Source organism: Sorex fumeus, unplaced genomic scaffold (assembly GCF_029834395.1).
Source record: "Sorex fumeus unplaced genomic scaffold, SorFum_2.1 ptg000051l, whole genome shotgun sequence".
Lineage (NCBI taxonomy): Eukaryota > Metazoa > Chordata > Mammalia > Eulipotyphla > Soricidae > Sorex > Sorex fumeus.
Window position 1 is genome coordinate 22,087,123 of NW_026606108.1, and position 18,848 is coordinate 22,105,970.

The following is an 18,848-nucleotide window of genomic DNA, read 5'->3' on the forward strand; positions in this document are numbered from 1 at the left end:
ATGAAAAGTAATAGTTAAAAGATGACCTAGAACTGAATTCCAAGCTTATGTTACAGGGTTGCTTGTGTGAGCACTGAGATAGACCTCTTAAAAAAATGCTCTGACATATGGTGGAAAATAACAAGATAAGAGAAGTTCCTATTACTCGCCAAATGCTGATATTTTCTTTGGGGGTTATTTGTTTGTTTGTTTGTTTGTTTGGCAAATACCCACTAGTTCTCAGAGCTTACTCCTGGCATAGGACTCAAGAGGGCGCTCCCAGTAAGGCTTAGAGTACCATAAGCACCAGGAATTGAACCGAGAGGTCCTGTGTATAAAACATGTGCTTTGATATTTTCATATGTGAAATACTAAATGATCATTTAGTGATCTTTGCAGTAAGTCAGATAGACATCCCATAAATTACTATAGAAACTTTATATTGACACAAGAATACAACTAAATGGGATTCTCTTTTAGTTAGAACTTCCACTAAAAGTTTGATTTATAAACGAAAAAAAAAAAAGAATCCCCTACTATCAGTGAAAAGAATCAACATAAACACAGATTGTCATGTATTTATCAGTACATTTTATATACCAAAATCTTCTATTCTTCTATTAATTATCAGTCATATAAGCAATTGATTAGTGAGAACAAGAACATATTGGGATCATTTTTTTGTTAGTAAATTAATTCGTGAAGATCATTGTAGTAAGTTAATTGTTCATTTTTTTCTGATGACACTACTAGATCACTAAATAACTTGTTTAATATACTGCATTATACCTAAATATAAATGTCTTTTTAATGGTACTCCATCATAATTTCTTAGTACTATACTGTAACTTTATGGTACTAATAGAGAGATGTCTTTTTCATGGTACTCCAACATAATTTGTTAGTGTTGTACTGTAATTTCATGCAAGAATGGAGATATGTATTTAAAATTCAATATTTATTTCACATTGGCTATGTATTTGAGACTGAATGTGATGTCTAGAAGTATTTTTAAAGAAAAATCACTGTCTTAATTTATGGATTCATCATTTGCCTTTGAAACTGGGCCAAAGCTCCTAATTGTTAATAGAATGATTATTGGATTTATTGAATTGACATCCTGCAGAGTTGGTTTGAGGCCCAGGTTCTATTTAAATTAAATTCTTTTTGAAATTTTAGGCCTAGTGTATAATAATTGCTAGAGCTAAACACTTAATTCAAACCTGCCAGACTTTTACAGCAGAATTAAAAAAGAGGAAATGGGTGGGGTGTGGGGTAATTAAGACGGAAATTGACCTAGAACAAGTGCCATTCCAGTGGTTTTAGAAAAATACTAAACGCCAATGAAATCTTCTGTAGAGGTACAAGAGAAATTGTCAATTTGGGAATCATAATGTTCAAAATGAGAACTGTCATAAACTTTATTGTACTGATGGTGCCATGAACTTGGTGTTCAGTCCATTTCTACCAAACATGCAATTTCTTATAATTTTTCTCAGATTCTATTAATATTTCCTAAGAAAAAAGATGACTAAGAACGTGTTGGGTTTTGTTTTGATTTGCTGCAACACACCTGGAAGTGCTCAGGAGCTACTCCTGGCTCAGTGTTGAGGGGTCATTTCTTTCAGTATTTTGGGTATCATTAGGTACTAAGGATTGAACCTTGACTAAGAGAACGCTTTGAGCTATTGTTTTGACATAGTAAGATGGTATGGTTTCACATAAGATTATATGTCTTATAATGGCAGGTAAGTCCCTTGCACGTGGCCAACTCAGTTTCAACCCTGGCATCACATATGGTCCTCTGAGCCCCACCAAGTTGATCCCTGGATGTAAAACCAGGAGTAAGCCCTGAGCATCACCGGGTATAGCCCAAAAACAAAAACAAAAACAAAAAAAAAAGAAAAAACCAAAAAGAAAAAATAAACCAAAAAACTCATGTCTTCAGGTCAGAAATTCCACTGCAAGTCTTAGAGTCAAACTAGTTTGTGGGTATTCTGATGCAGACTGCTTGCTACTAGGAATTTGAGAAATTTGTGAGAGGTGTCTTATGAGGAACCCTAGAAAGGGAATTTTAGGTATGGTCCATGAGTGATTTAAAATGATTTTAGTTGACTTTTTAGAAACAGAAAAGCATTTCCTATAGGTTCATTGAGCTTCAAGCCATGAAATTCTTCTTTTTCTACAATGGATGTCCTCATTGCTCTAGAACGAGTGTGGGAGGACAGAGAGGTGCTGGAATTCTTATGTCAAGTTTACAAGTGTGAGTGGGTAAAAATTGTGGCTTCCCCCCTGTTTTGCATTCTTTTTTACAATCTTTTGCATTCTTACAGAAAACCACTAAAATGAGTCATCCTCTAGGGGGCAATAGAGTATGAGACTATTTCAGACTTAGAAATGCAAGTTCTTGAGGAGAGTGATCATGAAGCATTATTAAACCGTCTTAGACTTGAGAAAAAATAATGTAGACTTAAATTTTATTATAGTGCCCCTAGAATTACCCCAAGTTGTTATGGTTAGTGAAACTTTATAGAGCTGAGGTGAGCCAAGGGGAGAGTGCAGCTGCCCTGCAGGAACATAACAGATAAATGAGTCCTCAACCACCTCCCAGACCCGGGAAAGACTTGAGAAAGGGCTGAGGGGTTGAGGAAAGGCTGACTCAGCCTCTTGAAATAGCTGTTCTAAAGTGAGGTGTCTGTTTCTCCACAGAATACATAGCACGCAAATAGGCATATGAAAAAATGCTCATCACTGATGATGAGGGAACAGAAAATCAAAATGATCAATGAGAATGTCATTCCTCAGTGAGAAAGACACATGTCCAAAAGGACAGAAATAACAAAGTGACTGTCCTCCCATTGTTCATTGATTTACTCAAGCGGGCACCAGTAACGTCTTCATTGTGAGACTTGTTGTTACTGTACGCCACAAGGAGCTTGCCAGGCTCTGCCGTGCGGGTGGGACACTCTCAGTACCTTGTTGATGTCTCTGAGAGGGATGGAGGAAGCCCATGTTTGCTGTGTGCAAGGCAAATGCCCTACCCACTGTGCTATTGCTCCAGCCCAACAAAGTGATAAACTATAGAAACATAGAAATAAGAGGATGGGAGAGAAGAGACAGGTGAGAAGCAACAGGTGCAAGGGTCAAGGTACGTTGGTGCTGTTAGAGAATGACAGAGCTAAATATCCAAACTGCAGAGTCAATGACACTGAAACCATGAGACTTTAATAACCAAACTTTAATAACCAACATTTAAAAGGTGCTTGTCAAGACAGCAGGCCGGGAAGGGGATAGGAAGGGAACCTGGGAACACTGGTAGAAGAAAGTTGACATTTTTGGTGGGATTTGTGAGGGGATAGTGTATGTCTAAAACCCAACTGTGAATAACTTTGTAAATCATGGTGCTTTAATAAAATTTAATTTAATAACATTAAATAAGATTGAATTTTATTGGAGAACCCTCAGTCACTCTTGGTGGGACTATACACTGATCCATCCTCTATGGAAACTAGTATGGATACTGATCTAAATATTAAAAAATAGAAATCATATGATATAATCCAAGAACACAAAACACAATTTCAAGAAAGAGACATACACACTTGTGTTTATCGTAGCACTATTTACAATAGCCAAGATCTGACAATAATTCAAATGCCAATGATAAATGAATAGATCAAGAAGATGTGATGTACCCAAAAGGAGGGAGATAACAAAAGGGAGTGCCCTGCCACAGAGGCAGGGTGGGATGGGGGGATGTGGGGGTGAGAGGGATACTGGGATTGGTGGAGGTGGAGAATGGGCACTGGGTACTTGATCATTGTATAACTGAAACCCAAGCACAAAAAAATTTGTAAGTCTACAACTGTACCCCATGGTGTTTCACTAATAAAAAAATTTTTTAAAAAAGATGTGATGTATATACACAATGTGATATTGCTCAGTTATCAGGGAACATACAATCTTGTGTTTTGCTCCAACATGAATGGAGCTTGTAGTGTTATCTTAAATGAATTAGTTCAGAAGAAAAAAGGAAAGTACTACATGAAGTCACTTGTATGTGGTATATAAATAAACAAAGCAAGAACATAGAAAGTGTCCAATGGAAACAAAAACTTAGGCTCTGATGACAGATCTGAGGGTGGGGAGAGTAGGTGAACAGGAAATGCCCTATGAACTATGGAAAAGGGAAGTTGCACTTCGGTGGTGCGCCTGGTATGGTAACATTATATCCCTAAAACACAAATGTTCAGGGCCAGAGAGATAGTAGAAGGTTTAAGGTACTTAACTTGCATATAGCCAATACAGGTTGATCCCATATCATGTAGTTCCTGTGCACCTCCAAGAGTAATCCCTGAGCACAGTCAGGTGTGACCCCAAACCAAAAATAAATACTCTTCTATAAATTAATATAACCTCATGCGGAGGGGAGGTTATGAAAAGAAAAAAGAAACTTATGAGAGGTATCTGATCCAGAGGATCCCTGTCTTGCAAAGAGAGGGAATGGCCCCTTATTTAACTCTAGTAAGATTTTCAGCTACTCAGCTGTAAGTAGAGTATCGTACCTAGGATGGGAGGGGAAATTTTGCAGGTCATTTTTGGGATTTTCCAAAATTCAGTCCTGCTGGTTCAAGTTGCTTAGGAGTCAACTGTTCAGACAATGAAAAGAGTCCTGTAAAATTATCTTCATTTAATGAAATGGACTCAGGGTGGGTAGGTGAATGTTAAAATCTTAAAACTGAGACCTTTCTTTTCTGAGTTTAGAGATGGAATTAACATGGACAGAGGAATGTGATTTTACATGAAAAATTATTTGGAAAAAATAATTATAAAAAAATTTACAGGAACACTTTGCAGTGTTCCTGACTAGAAGCCTCTTTGACACAGTAGAGGAGGGGAACATGGTGGAGTGTGATGAGTGGAAGTCATACAAATATACATCGCATCCTCCTCCTGATGGAACTGGATAAAGCCCTAACAAGAGAAATGATCATAGAAAGATTAGAATTTCTTTGCAGATATTTATAGCCCTTTACACCTGTGACTTTTCTTCTAAATATAAAATAATTCTTATTGGTTGGATCTCATTTTTTATGAAGAATTTATGTGATGAGACCATTTTATGAGAAAAGCATGCAAAGCAGAGGGTGAGAATTCACTAGACAGAATAAACTTGATACAGGGAAAGTCTTTTGAGGACATTTAGTGCTGTTTGGCAGGGCAGTAGGAGGGTCCTCTGGAGAGGCAGATGGGTGAAAGTGTGTCAGTGGAAGGTTTGTAGTAAAGGGGTGAGTTGGATATTGTAGAGAGATGCAAAAAGGATATTGTTAAGTCATGCAACTTGTATACAATATCTGACTAGGGGCTGGGCATGTAGCTCAGTGGGGCAGTACATTGAGTGGGGCAGTGCATGACTTAGATGTATACAGACCTGAGTTCATTCCCTGACACCACAAAAAATGTCGGAATTTTTGAAAAAAAATTGTTTAAAGAATGCACTAATAATTTTTAGGCATTTTTCCCCACAAAGAAACAATAGAGATTCCATTTGCTTGTGTTTACTATTTGAGACTAGGTCATCTGGGGACAGGGACTCAATTATATTTAGACTACAATTAAATAGTACAATGGTTTATAATGTAATTATTAAAATAAATTATTTATTTTAGCTCTTTCTTCCATTTATGCTCTGTAATACATTTTCTTATGTAGCAATAAATCTGAAAATATTTTAGAAATGTATTTTTAAATCAACTAAAACATAAAGTTCTAGCCGGGTATTACCAGCCTTCCTGCCAAGTAAAGTAATTGGTACTAGTGGAATTTTTTCCTAGAATGTGAGACATTTTATTCAATAACTTTAACTCTGGAATGGGAAGCAGGAGACAGTCAGCTGTTAGAAAGTTGTAGCATTATTTCAAGACCATGTGCTGTAAGAGATCTATTGATGGTTCCACTCAGCAAATCTAGGAAAAAGCAGGTGTGTTCAAAGGGAACATTGATTTCATTAACAAACTATTGAATGATTTTTGCCTTACCTTAACTAGTGGTATGCCTTTCCCCCTCTTCTTGCTTTTTGTGTTCTTTATACCACAGTAAAAATCACTTATATGATTTTGAATTTTAGGTATATTAGTACCAAGAGTACCCTCCGGTCATGTTAAGTAGAGGATGATCAGTTATTTAAGAACATACTTATATAACTCACAGTCTGGACACAGCCATAAAGCTATTGCAACAGAGCAAGATAAGAACTTGAGGGTGACACTATCACTGCTCATTCAGACAACACTAATGCATAATTTATAGGCAATGATGTCTAGACCTGGACTTTGACATTTTTCTTTCACTGAATTTGAGTTGACACAGAGTCTCCTTGTTATTTTTTTCCCCAGTTGGCAAAGTAGAGAATGAATTAGTAGAAATTCAGAATGTAAGAGTCAGCAAATAAATTGCAAATGGTAGACCCTACAAAATTTAATCTAAAACATTCATTTGGATGGGCTGATTTATCTTTAAAGTGTTACTCAGGTTGTGCCTAGATGTAGAGAAGAGCTAAAGGGCAACTTAAAATATTAAACAGTTTTTAATTGCATTACATTCATTTGATTCAGAAAATTACAATCCCTAGTATCTTTCTCCTCTTAATTTCAATTGAATATATTTGTGCTTAATTCATTGTTATTTTTAGAACTCAGACAATCTGAAAAATTTAAGTTCAAAGTTTTTTCTCTTTATGATTAGACCGTACTTGAAAATCAGTAAGTGCTATGGTGTGTGGAGTTATCTGAGAATTTGCTAAAATGTTGCTGTATTTAGAATGGATCTGCCTCTGTATAGTACCATCTGTATGCCCTAGGGTTCTCATCAGTTCAGTTTTTCCCTTGCAAGTAGAAACATATATATGTGTGTTATCTATTATATATATACATATATATGTATATATAGGTATATTCCCCCCACCCCCATCAGCAACGTTATTGAAAAGGGAGAAGCCTACCCATTCCCGTCTCACTCCCTGAGCATCCTGCAGGCAGGAAAGGGCGGAGACAAGAAGGGGGAGCCTTACTCAGTTCTAAGTTGTGATGTGTCCGGACCTGGGTTTCACCTCCCCACATCAGCTAATGGGCAGTGAGCTGAGGCCCCACTTGTACCCATGACCAAGGGCAAAGCACCAAGTGATTTTAGCTAATGCCAGAGCATATGTATATTTAAGTTACTGGGCCGAATCAGGATATAGTTTGTAAGTCTACGTAAATAAAAAATGTAGTACCATTTTAAAAAAAGAAGTTCATACTCTAAGAAATGAAACACAAAGTACTCAGCCTGATAATAGTCTTCTGTTACTTCTCTACTATCTAGAACATTTCTGTGCCCTTTGTATCAAGACATATGAAAATTTACTCCAAAACTTCTGTAAGTTTCAACATAATTTCAAGTGATAAGTAATATTTCAGCCCAAAAATCCCTGGAAGTTAACTTGCTTTGCTTAGAATTCACCCTTTGGCCTTGTAGAAGAGGGCTTCAAGGACTGGAGCAAATGCCCCAGATTTGGTCCCCTGTCACATGGTCCCCTGAGCACAGCCAGGTCTGTCTCTCCCATTTGGAAGTCATTTGGAGTGGGTTAGGGGAGACACTATGCTTACACTGATTTTAGATTCTGAATGTAGCTGATTTATATTTTGTAAATATGTATCATCCAAGAACCACATTTAGTACAGATCCAAGAATATGTGGGGATCATTTCTTTCAAGCTTGCTGGACATTGACTTTGAAATTGTCTGGGGAACTGTGGCTTCTCTCATTTACCTTCCTAAACTTCAAACCTGAAATTTTCATGTCCCTTAAACCTTGGGTTGTTAGGATCTGCAATTAGATTGGATGTACAAAATTTGAAACTGACATAAGCAGAGGTTCTCTTCTTGTGATGATGCTGGTACAGAATTGAGGTTCTCTGTTCCATAGTGCCCAGAGTCTCATCAGTACCTTTGTGGCGTGAGGGTGCAGTCCATACAGAGCCTAGGAAATGGGGGCTGGTGCAGCAGCTAGAATTAGAATAACACCCCTACTTCCCTGGGATTCAACTGAGCAGTATTTCTGAAAATTCATTTCAGGCACAGTTTGCAGCTTCCCACTTCCCTAAACTGGTCAGAGTATTTCACATGGGCCGGTGTAAGAATTTTATTCTAAAATTTTGGAGACCAGAGCTTAAGTTCTAGTCTTCATCTCTTTCAGTGGTTTAATAAAAGCCTAGTTCCAATTTAAATTACTTTTTTCTTAAAATAGACTTATCTGTGCCTGAGTCCATGTTAGTGACAGTATTTGAAACAGTGAATTAGGTTATTTAACTTCTTTGGGTTAGGAGAAAATTGGGGATATACTAACCATTAACAGAGAGTATAATGATCATCTTTGTAACCTTTTGGTGATGGCCCGTATTCACCTTGCGTGAGTGCCTAGAGAAAACAACTATGAAAATTAAGTCATAAAGGCCATGATACAGGAGGTCATGATTTCTTGTGTTTTAGGTATTTATGTATAAGCTTATACTAGTATATGTCAATAGCACTGCACTGTAGCACTGTCCTTCCGTTGCTCATCGATTTGCTGGAGCGGGCCCAGTAATGTCTCCATTGTGAGATTTGTTGTTACTGTGTTTGGCATATCAAATATGTCACGGGTAGCTTTCCAGGCTTGGCCGTGTGGGTGAAATACTCTCTGTAGCTTGCCGGGCTCTCTGAGAGGGCCAGAGGAATGGAACATGGGTCAGCTGCCTACAAGGCAAATGCCCTACCCGCTGTGCTATCGCTCCAGCCAATATTTGTCCTAAAAGCACAAAAGACAGTATTAACATCTTATGATTTTTTAAAAAAATATGTGTGTATTGATCACCATGTCCAAGCATAGCGGCCTTGTTGAATTCAGTAACATTGAACTTTGTTCCTATAGGCTTTATTGTGCAAAAAAATGTGACTTCAAGTTCTTTTCACTCTTTCTTTACTCTAAAAAATACTGCAGTGAAAATCCTTTTATACACAACTTTCAGCTAACATATGAGTACATTTCTGATATTTATATATTCATATGAATAGAATGTCGGTATCTTTTTAAAAAAATTATTAGTCACAAATTACTCTCCAAAGAACCATTTTAGTTACTCATAACAACAATGTATAAAGGCAACCTCCCCAACTTAAGAGATTACCAAGATTTTTATCTTTTTTTTCCCCTTAACTTTTGGGCTCACATCTGGCAATTACTCCTGGCAGTGCTTGGGAGACTATCTGGGATGCTAGAGATCAAACCCCCATCAGCCACATGCAAGGAAAGCACCTACCAACTTTGTTTTCTTTCTAGATGACAACACCTCCCCCTGCCATTTAAACCAACTAACTATCTATGCAATTTTGTCTTCTTGAAACTATCTCAAATATATCATCTTAGCAGTTTTGTTGACTATGTATGTGTATATATATATATATATATATATATATATTCTTTGTTTGTGGGCCACCCCTTATGGTGATCAGCTCTGCATTCAGGGACTACTCCGGGTGGATTTGTGTGAAACCTATATGCGGTGGTTGAGATAGAACCCTACTTGGCCGCATGCAAGGCAAACACAATACCCACTGTAGTATCTCTCTGGTCCACTAATTTTTCTATATCTTTCTGAATGTTTAGAGTTTGATTTCATTTTATGATACGTGTTGGTTTCTATTGAGATGTAATTGACACATAACATTGAAAGTTGAAGATGTGCTGCGTGTTAATTTGCTGTATGCATAAAACACTGCCTCTTTCGCTAGTGTCTTTCTCACCAACATACATACTGCATTAAAGGACAAAGCAGCCTAAAAGAAGTAGTGATTTCCATTGCTGTTAACAGAAAATAACATTTGTTTCAGTTTGAAGAAATACTTTATGCACTTAAAGCAGTGGATTAGAGTGGAGGTAACAAGGTTTAGAAGAATTGGTGGACTTAAGAGAAAATAATTGGTTAAGGCACTTTCCTTGCATTTGGCTGACCTGGTCAGCAGCTGCGAATGGTCCCCTGAGCACTTATAGGAGAGATCCCTGAGCCCAAAGTCAAGATTAAGCCCTGAGGTGTGATCTATAAACCAAACCAAACAAACAAAAGACCTCAGAGGTAAGCAGAGTGGATGGGGGCTAAGAAGACTCAGGGCACCTGGGGGTGGGTTTGAATCATTCTGGAATGCTTCTTTCCACAGGCAGTTCTTTCTTGCCCTCATACAAGGATAACCCAAGGAAGGGGACATCACTTAGGTGGGTACAGAGCAGGAGATAATGTGAGAGATTTCTTTTTTTAAAGACTTTGGGGTTAGGCTGGAGAGACAATACAGAGGAAATGATGCTTATCTGGCACTCAGTTGGCCCAGTTTTAATATTAGGCACCACATATGGTCCCCCGATCCTCCCTCCCACAGGAGTGATCCCTGAATGTAGAGCCAGGAGTAAGCCCTGAGCACACCAGGTGTGGCCTAAAAGGATACTGGAGTAGCTCATCCAAAGAGAACAAAGGAACTGAATGATCCAAGGAATGACAAGCTTCTATCAACCCTATTTTTTGATTACTTAAACCTCTCAAATCAGTATTTTATCACAGAAACTGTATGTTTTTGTTTCAAAAACTTATTAGATCATTAGTCTAGCAATAAGATTCTTTAGCTGGGTTTAAAATAGACAAATTATCTTAACATTTGTTGAATAACAAAATATCTTAGGAAAATGTAGGTAGCAGTACTATGTGTTCAGCTTTGTAATCCAAGTGGACTTTTATTTATAGTAAGATAAATTTCTGGATTTTTGCCAAGCACACTAAAATATGAATTTGCTTTGCAACCCTTATCTGCTCCAAATTGAGAAATAGGAAACAAGGAAGTTTGCTATTAACAAAAAATGGTGTTTCAGTTTGGAAAAATACTTTACATAGTTAGAAGTGGGTATAGTGGAGGCAACAGGGTTTAGGAGAGAGAACTTGGGTAGGAGAATTCAGTGGTTAAGGCACTTGCCTTGCATGTGACTGACCTGGGTTTGATCCCTGCATATAGTCCCCTGAGCACTTGGAAGAGAGATCCCCGAACACAGAGCCAGGTGTAACCCCTGAGAACTGCAGGGTGCCTCCCCCCAAAAAACCAAAACCAAAACCAAAAACCCCCCATGCCCCCAAACTAGGTCAATTCTGCCACTACCATAAATTATTCTATGACCTAAAGCCTTTGAGAGTCAGAGCCTTTTCTTTGGAAAATGGGAATAATAGGAACTGTCTTGGAAGATAATCCAGAGGATAATGACACATAGTGGTTACTTAGAAGTAACTTGAGAGACTAGTGGCACATTGCAGTTACTCAGTAATGTTACCATTGCTAATGAATGGAAAATGAACTGTCAGCCAAGAACAACATGTCTTTCCTTTGAATAATTAAGTTCTTGAACTAAAACTGTGGTGTGAATTAAACCATAATTTGTTTGGCTTATAGAAATCTCTTTCAGAAGAGTGAGAGGTTGGAATTTGTAGCTGACTTTATGGTATGAAACCAATGCCTGGTGAGTGGAACCAACACCTCTGAAGCTGGAGACGTTAGGTACCTCTAAACAAGTCTCTGAGCAGGTTGTCTCCAACCCTGTGTTTATTTCTAATGTCCTGGAGATGGGAAAGTTACTTTTGGTCTAAAATTAAAAGGCATGTTGGTTTTGTTTTGGGAAAATGGGTTCATCAATATGTTTTTTTTCCACGGCAATAAAAGAGAATTTCAAAATGAAACAAAGTTTGTAATAAAAAAAAAATCTGGGTATCTATTTTTTTTTCTTTGGACCATGAGATTCTGGTTCTAGTCCTTTTGGAAAAGATTAGCTTGTGTTTTGATGGTGGTGGATTACTTTTTGTGTTGAAGGGGCTTTGAAATTAGAAGTTATTTGTATTTTCCCTGGGAGTGTCCACTTTTCCAGGGGAGTGACCACTTTGGGGAAAAAGAAAATTATATGGCTGAAGAATATGGTTGGCCAATTTATTATTGTTTATGTCTGAGAGAGGCCTGAAAGGAAACAAATAGAATTCAAGTTCTATTTTATTCTGGGGATCATAGTGTCCCTTTTGTTTTATGACAGAATAATATTGCCCGCCCCCTCACCTTTTAGTGTGCTCAGAGGTGAGTTCTTAGAGTTTGTCTCACAAAGTGAAGCAGACCACATGCGTACATGTGTAAGAAGCAGAGACATGACAGCTAGTTTGAAGTACTTCCTCACAAGATGTAATGAATATGTATTCCCTCCCCTTAAAGACTGGGAGAACATTATAATTTCTCTGAAATGCTCAGCTTTGGAAATTGTCTACAAAAATGAATCCTCATATCTGAAATCATCCAGACTCCTCTGGAGTTGTGCCAGGACCCTCTCCAGGACACCAATATCTCACTCACCTGCAAAGAAGGCAAAGCACTATTATAAAAAAAGTATAATGACAATTATGGTTATATAAGAAGAAGTTTTCAAATGGACACTAACTGTAAATGTATTTGTATACATTCAGACAGTCGAGTCAAAGAATCAAACCCTGTGTTGGCAGAACAGTTTCATTCATTTGTGCTCGATGCCCTCTCCTGGTCATTGTGAGTAAGGGTTCGGCTCATTTGTAGTTTCTGCTGTGAAACTTTATGTAACATATCAATCACCCCATGCTGGGCTTCATATTGAGGAAAAGAAGCTAAAGTGATTTTTTTTTAATCACAAGAATTGAATTTTATTTCCTTTACTTAATTTAGTACTTTTGATCACCAGGCATTATTTAATCTTGTGCTGTGGGGTGATGCTTTTGTTTCTTAGCTGGTGCGCCTTTTTTTCCCTCCTAACTTCCTCATCAACCTAAGGGTGTCCTATAAATACTTGTTTGTAGGATTCAGGCAAGATGTATGAAACAGGTCCACTCTGGGACAGGAGCCCATCAGAGAATTATGTCTTATTCCTCTCCTAGGATCCTTCACATTCCACCAGCATTTGTACTAGTCTCAGCTACACCAAATTATGGTGGGAGCCAACCATTTCAGTGTGATCGAGTGTTAATCCAAACTGCCTGTGAACACCTTGAATTTCACCCATTTTACCTGAAGTTGTTGACAGAAGGTAGAATGGGGTGTCTCAGAACCAGAAATAGTGTTTCTTTTTCTGATCACTTGATTTCTTGACATCCCGTTACTCATCGATTTGCTCGAGTGGGCATCAGTAACATCTCTATTTCTGATACTAGGTTAAAAACTGGTTGAAAGAACTCCTGGAGATATAGTGCAGCTGCTTGGGTGCTTGCCTTATACATCGTCCACCTTGTGCTACCAGGAGTGATCCCTGAGTGCAGAGCCAGGAGTAAGCTATTGCTAGGTGTGACCCAAAATCCAAAACAATCAAAAAAAACTCCAGTTGAAATAAGAACTCTCGTACATTATGACCTTAATAGGCAATACTATTTTTGATCACAGAACTTAGCATATCAGAGTCGGGAAGAGAGTAAATGTCCTCCAGCTTGGTTTTTCGGTTGGGGACATGCTTGAATTTTTAATGTTAGAGAAGAGGTGAGCATAGTTCCTCAAAGACATGCTTGATTACTGTTAGTTTAAAAAGCAGTTAATGCCTTAAATTTAATGTTCTTTAGTAGTGTTGTAAACCCACTCTTCTGCAATATGCATATCACTTTGAGACTGTTGGGTCATTCCGGTGGGACTTGAGGCACCAATGCATAAATTCAGAAGCCCATTCTGCTTGATTTCATGAGTAAAAGGAGTTCTGGATTTTCTGGATTTTCAAACCAGAAGACTTAAGTTAGAGCCAGAGTCCATGAAACAGTAAAAGATTAATTTATGAGAGTAAAATTATGCCCTAGTCCTGGTGATCCCTGAGCAGTGTTACATTGCAGGATCCTAGAACTGAACCGTCTTGCCCAGACTGTATTATGAACAAGCATTTTAGCCAGTTTTATGAATGACCAACTGTTGATCTCGATTGCACTGGAATTCCAGTTGTATATGCCTATTAGAACCAACTATAAGTTAAAAGTTAGTTGTGAAATTAGAATTCTGTTTTTTTTTCATAGATACTCTGTTAAACTGATAGAGTGGACTAAGAGACTAAACCTTTTCTTCTCTCTCTTATTTTTTTGGGGGTTGGGTGAGAGAAGACACCTGGCAATGCTCAGGGCTCTATGTTCCTGGCTCTGCACTCAGGGAACACTTCTGGATGTCTCAGGAGACCATATGTGGTGCTGGAGATTGAACCATATTGGCCGTATGCAAGGCAAATGCCCTATTCACAGTACTATCTCTCTGAGCCCTAATTTTGTGTCAGTTTTCCTTGTTCTTCCTTTCATACTCACTACATTGAAAGAAAAGTCAGAACAAGAGTCCAATCCTTATCCCCCACCCACACTCCTGCCAGTGAGAGGACAGTGTCATGACCCACTCAGGCATAACTGTGTTTATTTGTTCCAGAAGATGCCAGTTCAGCATAAGCAGGTACTTCAAAGGCACAGAGAGTGATCCTGGTGCCTGTCCAGACTCTGGGAGGAGTCACTCAGAATGAGGCCTGATTTGCCCCTGGAGAATTCATCCTTTGGGACTACTACTAACACCTGGGAACTGAGCAGAGGGGTGAAAAGTACTCTTTGGAACTAATGCATGCAATAACTCACACAGTCTCTTCATTCTTTAAACTACTCTCTCCCTGGCCTTGGAATCCCATCCCTTTGAAGGCAAAAAAAAAGTAATTGCTCTTGCAGCTAAACTTTTGAGAATACTCTCAAAAGTCAGGTTTCTTATCAAGTGTTCATTTTAACTTTCAAGAGTTTTACTCCCTTTCTTTCTGTCCAAGGTGGCATATGGATATAGAGGGGCAGTTGATCCAGCCTGGTAGCATTGGGGAGTTTAGAGCCAGCGCCACACCATCCTCTGATCTTCACCAGCCTTTGCTGGTAGGCCCTCATTTTGCCTCCCTCCTGGCAAGCTGTGCTGAGAGCTGTGAAGTGTGGCTTCTCTCTGGGGCCCAGGAGGGCTGTGGGCATCACAGGTCTCTGATTGCAGATTCTGCCCTTACCTTTATGTACAAGCCTCTCTTTGTCCCACAGTCCTCTCATTCTGAGTGCCCCCAGAAACTCCAGAGACTTTGTGTTTTTGATATCCCTCACTGCAATTCTTTTTTTTCCAATTTTTTAAAAATTTTGTTGAATCACTGTGAGATGGTTACAAACTTTTATGTTTGGGTTACAATCACACAATGATCAAACATCCATCCCTCCACCAGTGCACATTCCCCACCACCAATATCCCCGGTATAATCCTTATTTCCCACCCTCCTCCTGCTTCCATGACAGACATGATTCCCCATAATCTCTCTCTACTTTTGGGCATTATGGTTTGCAGTACAGACTCTGAGAGGTTATCATGTTTGGTCCTTTATCTACTTTCTGCACACATCTCCCATCCCGGCCGATTCTTCCAGCTATCTTTTTCTTAGTGATTCCTTCTCTAGTCCAGCTGCCTTCTCCCCTTTGCTCATGAGGCAGGCTTCCAGCTATGGAGCACTCTGTCTGTCCTGTGTTTCTACTATCCTTAGGTGTCAGCCTCATGTTATGTTGTTTTGTACTCCATAAATGAGTGCAGTACCTCTATGTCTGTCCCTTTCTTTCTGACTCATTTCACTTAAGCATGATACTCTTCATGTCTATCCACTCTTGCCTAACTGCAATGGCCAGGACTTCCAGTACAATATTGAATAGGAGTGGCGAAAGTGGCAACCTTGTCTTGTGCCCAATCTTAGAGAGAAGGCTTTTAGTTTTTCCCCATTGAGAATTGCCACATCACTGCAATTCTTAGCATTCCATGAGACAGCTCAAGGCTTCTCCCTAGGCTGCTGGTCTTCTCATATTGGCTTATTGCTCTGACCTAACCAGGTGTAAGACTTTGCTTTAGGGCTATATTGCCCTGCTTGGTTTTGTGGATACCATCTACTACTTTGGATGTTTCTGAATTGTCACTTACCCTATCCAATATGTAGCTGCTTCTCACTCTAGGACCAATGACACTTAGAGAGAAGCTAGAATGCTGCCTAGGGCTTGTAGTACAACTTCATCCTTCTTGTCTCTGATCTATGGTACCTGGGAAATCTTCCCTTATTTCTGGTAAAGTCTTTTCCTATACTGGCTCTTCATTCCTCCCTTATAATAAATATTTTCAGGTTCTTGATATAGAAAAGGAAGTTTAGAAAAAACCTTTTTTTATTTGAACAAGATCCGAGTCTCCACATAATTATTTACTAAAAATTCAAATGAGTTTTATTTTAAACTCAAAATCTGAACAATCTTATTATTTTTTTATCAAGAAATTTTCTATTTACTACTTCTCTCCTGGGATGATTATACTTTATGTCTAGACTTAATTGCTGAAGGGTGATAGTGAAAGGGAAAATCTGGATTGTCATGAATGAAAGCACATGAAGTAGTAGGAGTGTGTGTGTGTGTGTGTGTGTGTGTGTATGTGTGACCCTCCCTGCCATTTCAGACCACACTCAGCAGATGATCTTGCTCATAATGCAGAATATAAAGAAACAGAAAAGGATTGAACAATCACCAAAGCTAGCAAATACTGAAACATGAATGAAACCTGGGAATTGAGGAGCTGGATGGAGTGGAGAAGGGAAAGGAACAAGGCCTTGGGATAATGGCGGAGAGATCTTGAAACACTGATGGAGGGATTGGTGTAGCTCTGCAACTGTAAATAAAAACTTCAATAATACTGTAACTATGATATCTCAATTAAAAATTTTTAATAGTGAGAATTAAATAAAGCTCACAGGGAAATACAAATTTAGAGATATCTAAATATTCTTCCCTTTTTGATCTGACATCAGCGAAGAGTTGAGAACATTTAAAGTGTCAGGGGCTAGATGAGAGTGAGAGCGTCTGCCCCTCTTTTCTCTCTTTTATGGTGATGACAATATTAGTTAAATAAATACTCCTTCTGCTGACTTTGGCTAAATTTTTCAAGTAAATTTAAAGAAATTTGCAGAAGGACTTTATGTATATATCAGTCTCAGCATCTTGAAAAGCAAAATCTTTTCTTAAATGCTGTTTTTAATCTAGTTCTTTAAACAACCCTTGAGGGCCTGGTTTCCCACTACCACCCCCTGCCCTCCCAGGGAGGGAAGTCCATAAGCTCTATTCTTTGCTTATAAAAGGTTATCTCTACCAGTTTTAGAGCTTGACTAAAGAGTTCTCAGATACTACCAACCATATGTTAATTTCTTAAGTTTATAAGTCACAGTCACGGTCCTCCCATTATTCATCGATTTGCTCGAGTGGGCCCAGTAACATCTCCATCGTGAGACTTGTTATTACTGTGTTTGGCATATTGAATACGTCATGGGTAGTTTGCCAGGCTTTGCCGGGCGAGATACTCTCGGTAGCTTGCCGGGCTCTTTGAGAGGGGCGGAGGAATCGAACTCGGGTCGGCCATATTGGCCGCTTGCAAGGCAAATGCCTTACCTGCTGTGCTATCACTCCAGCCCAAGTTTATAAGTAACAACCCTTAATGTATGCTAACCATATGTTAATCTCTCAAGTTTATAAGTAAACAGCCTTTAATGTATGCAATAAAGATGGAGAACTAAAGAAATAGGTATTAGAGCGTACCAGAAATGTGGTCCCTATGAAAAAAGAAAATAAGAGGAAAATTAAAATTAGATAGCCAACATCCATTGCAATGGGCAGAGTTGAAAGACTAATCCTATTACATGTTAGCCAGAATGTGGAGGAATGTTAACATATACACACATATATATATAATCTATGTATACAACATATATAATCTTTATATACAACTTGATATGTATGAAAATGAAAATATATATATATACTCATCAAATCACAAATCACAAATCATCCTGTTATTCGTCGATTGCCTCGAGCAGGCCCCAGTAACGTCTCCTTCATCCTAGCCCTGAGATTATATTCAAGGCTCTTTAGGAGAATGAGACCCATCATTGTTACTGGTATTTGGCATATTGGGTACGCCACAGGGAGTTTGCCAGACTCTGCCATGTGGGCAGGCTACATTCGGTAGCCTGCCAGTTTGTCAAAGTAGGAATGAGATGTCATAATAAGATGTCGCGCGGCCGCGACACGGTTCTGAAAGCTGGTTTTTATAGTCTCAGAGCCTTGGCCGCTGATGGGATTACACGGCGCCAGGGGGCCAGTTGGTGGGTGTGAACCCCGCCTACTGGAATTTGGAGGATCTGGGTGGAGGATGCTCGACTCCAATCCGAGTAGGCTTGGAGATCTCGGCCCCGGAACCCACGTGGCTTTGTCCCTCTGCCGGTACCTTCAGGTGTGTGGAGAGTGGTCTCAGCATGGTGGTGGCTGGTCCTGGAGGTCTTCGGCTGCCGGGACCCTGGCGGGGGAGGGGGGGAGGAAAGCTCAACCCGCTCCCCTCCAAGGGGCCCTGGGGAGGAATAGCCAGGCGCGGGGGCAGAAAACTGCACTGTTCTCCTCCGGGAGAACTCATATGTGCATATATTCTTATTAATAATATAAAATGATGCAACTACTTTGTAAAGCAGTTTGACTTTCTCTTTAAATGTTAAATGTACACCAGAAGTTCCCAAAACTACGCTCCGTTTTCAAAAAACAAAGAAACAAACAAACCTCTTAACCTTGGAAATCTGCCGAAGCAAACAAACAGAAAGTACTGCCCAAGTACACTGAAGTCACTACCACTCTCCTGGATTGTTCTAGCACCACTTGGAGTGGGTGTCATTTCATCCACATTTGAAAACACTGAACACTTACTACTTACTATCCAAAAAAAAAGCAA

The 18,848-nt window shown here is 39.1% G+C and overlaps 1 pseudogene; it reads right to left on the reverse strand.

Annotated features, from left to right (window-relative positions):
- Positions 1–7,064: 7,064 nt before the first annotated feature.
- LOC130033214 (uncharacterized) lies at positions 7,065–7,172 on the reverse strand (annotated as a pseudogene).
- Positions 7,173–18,848: the final 11,676 nt, after the last annotated feature.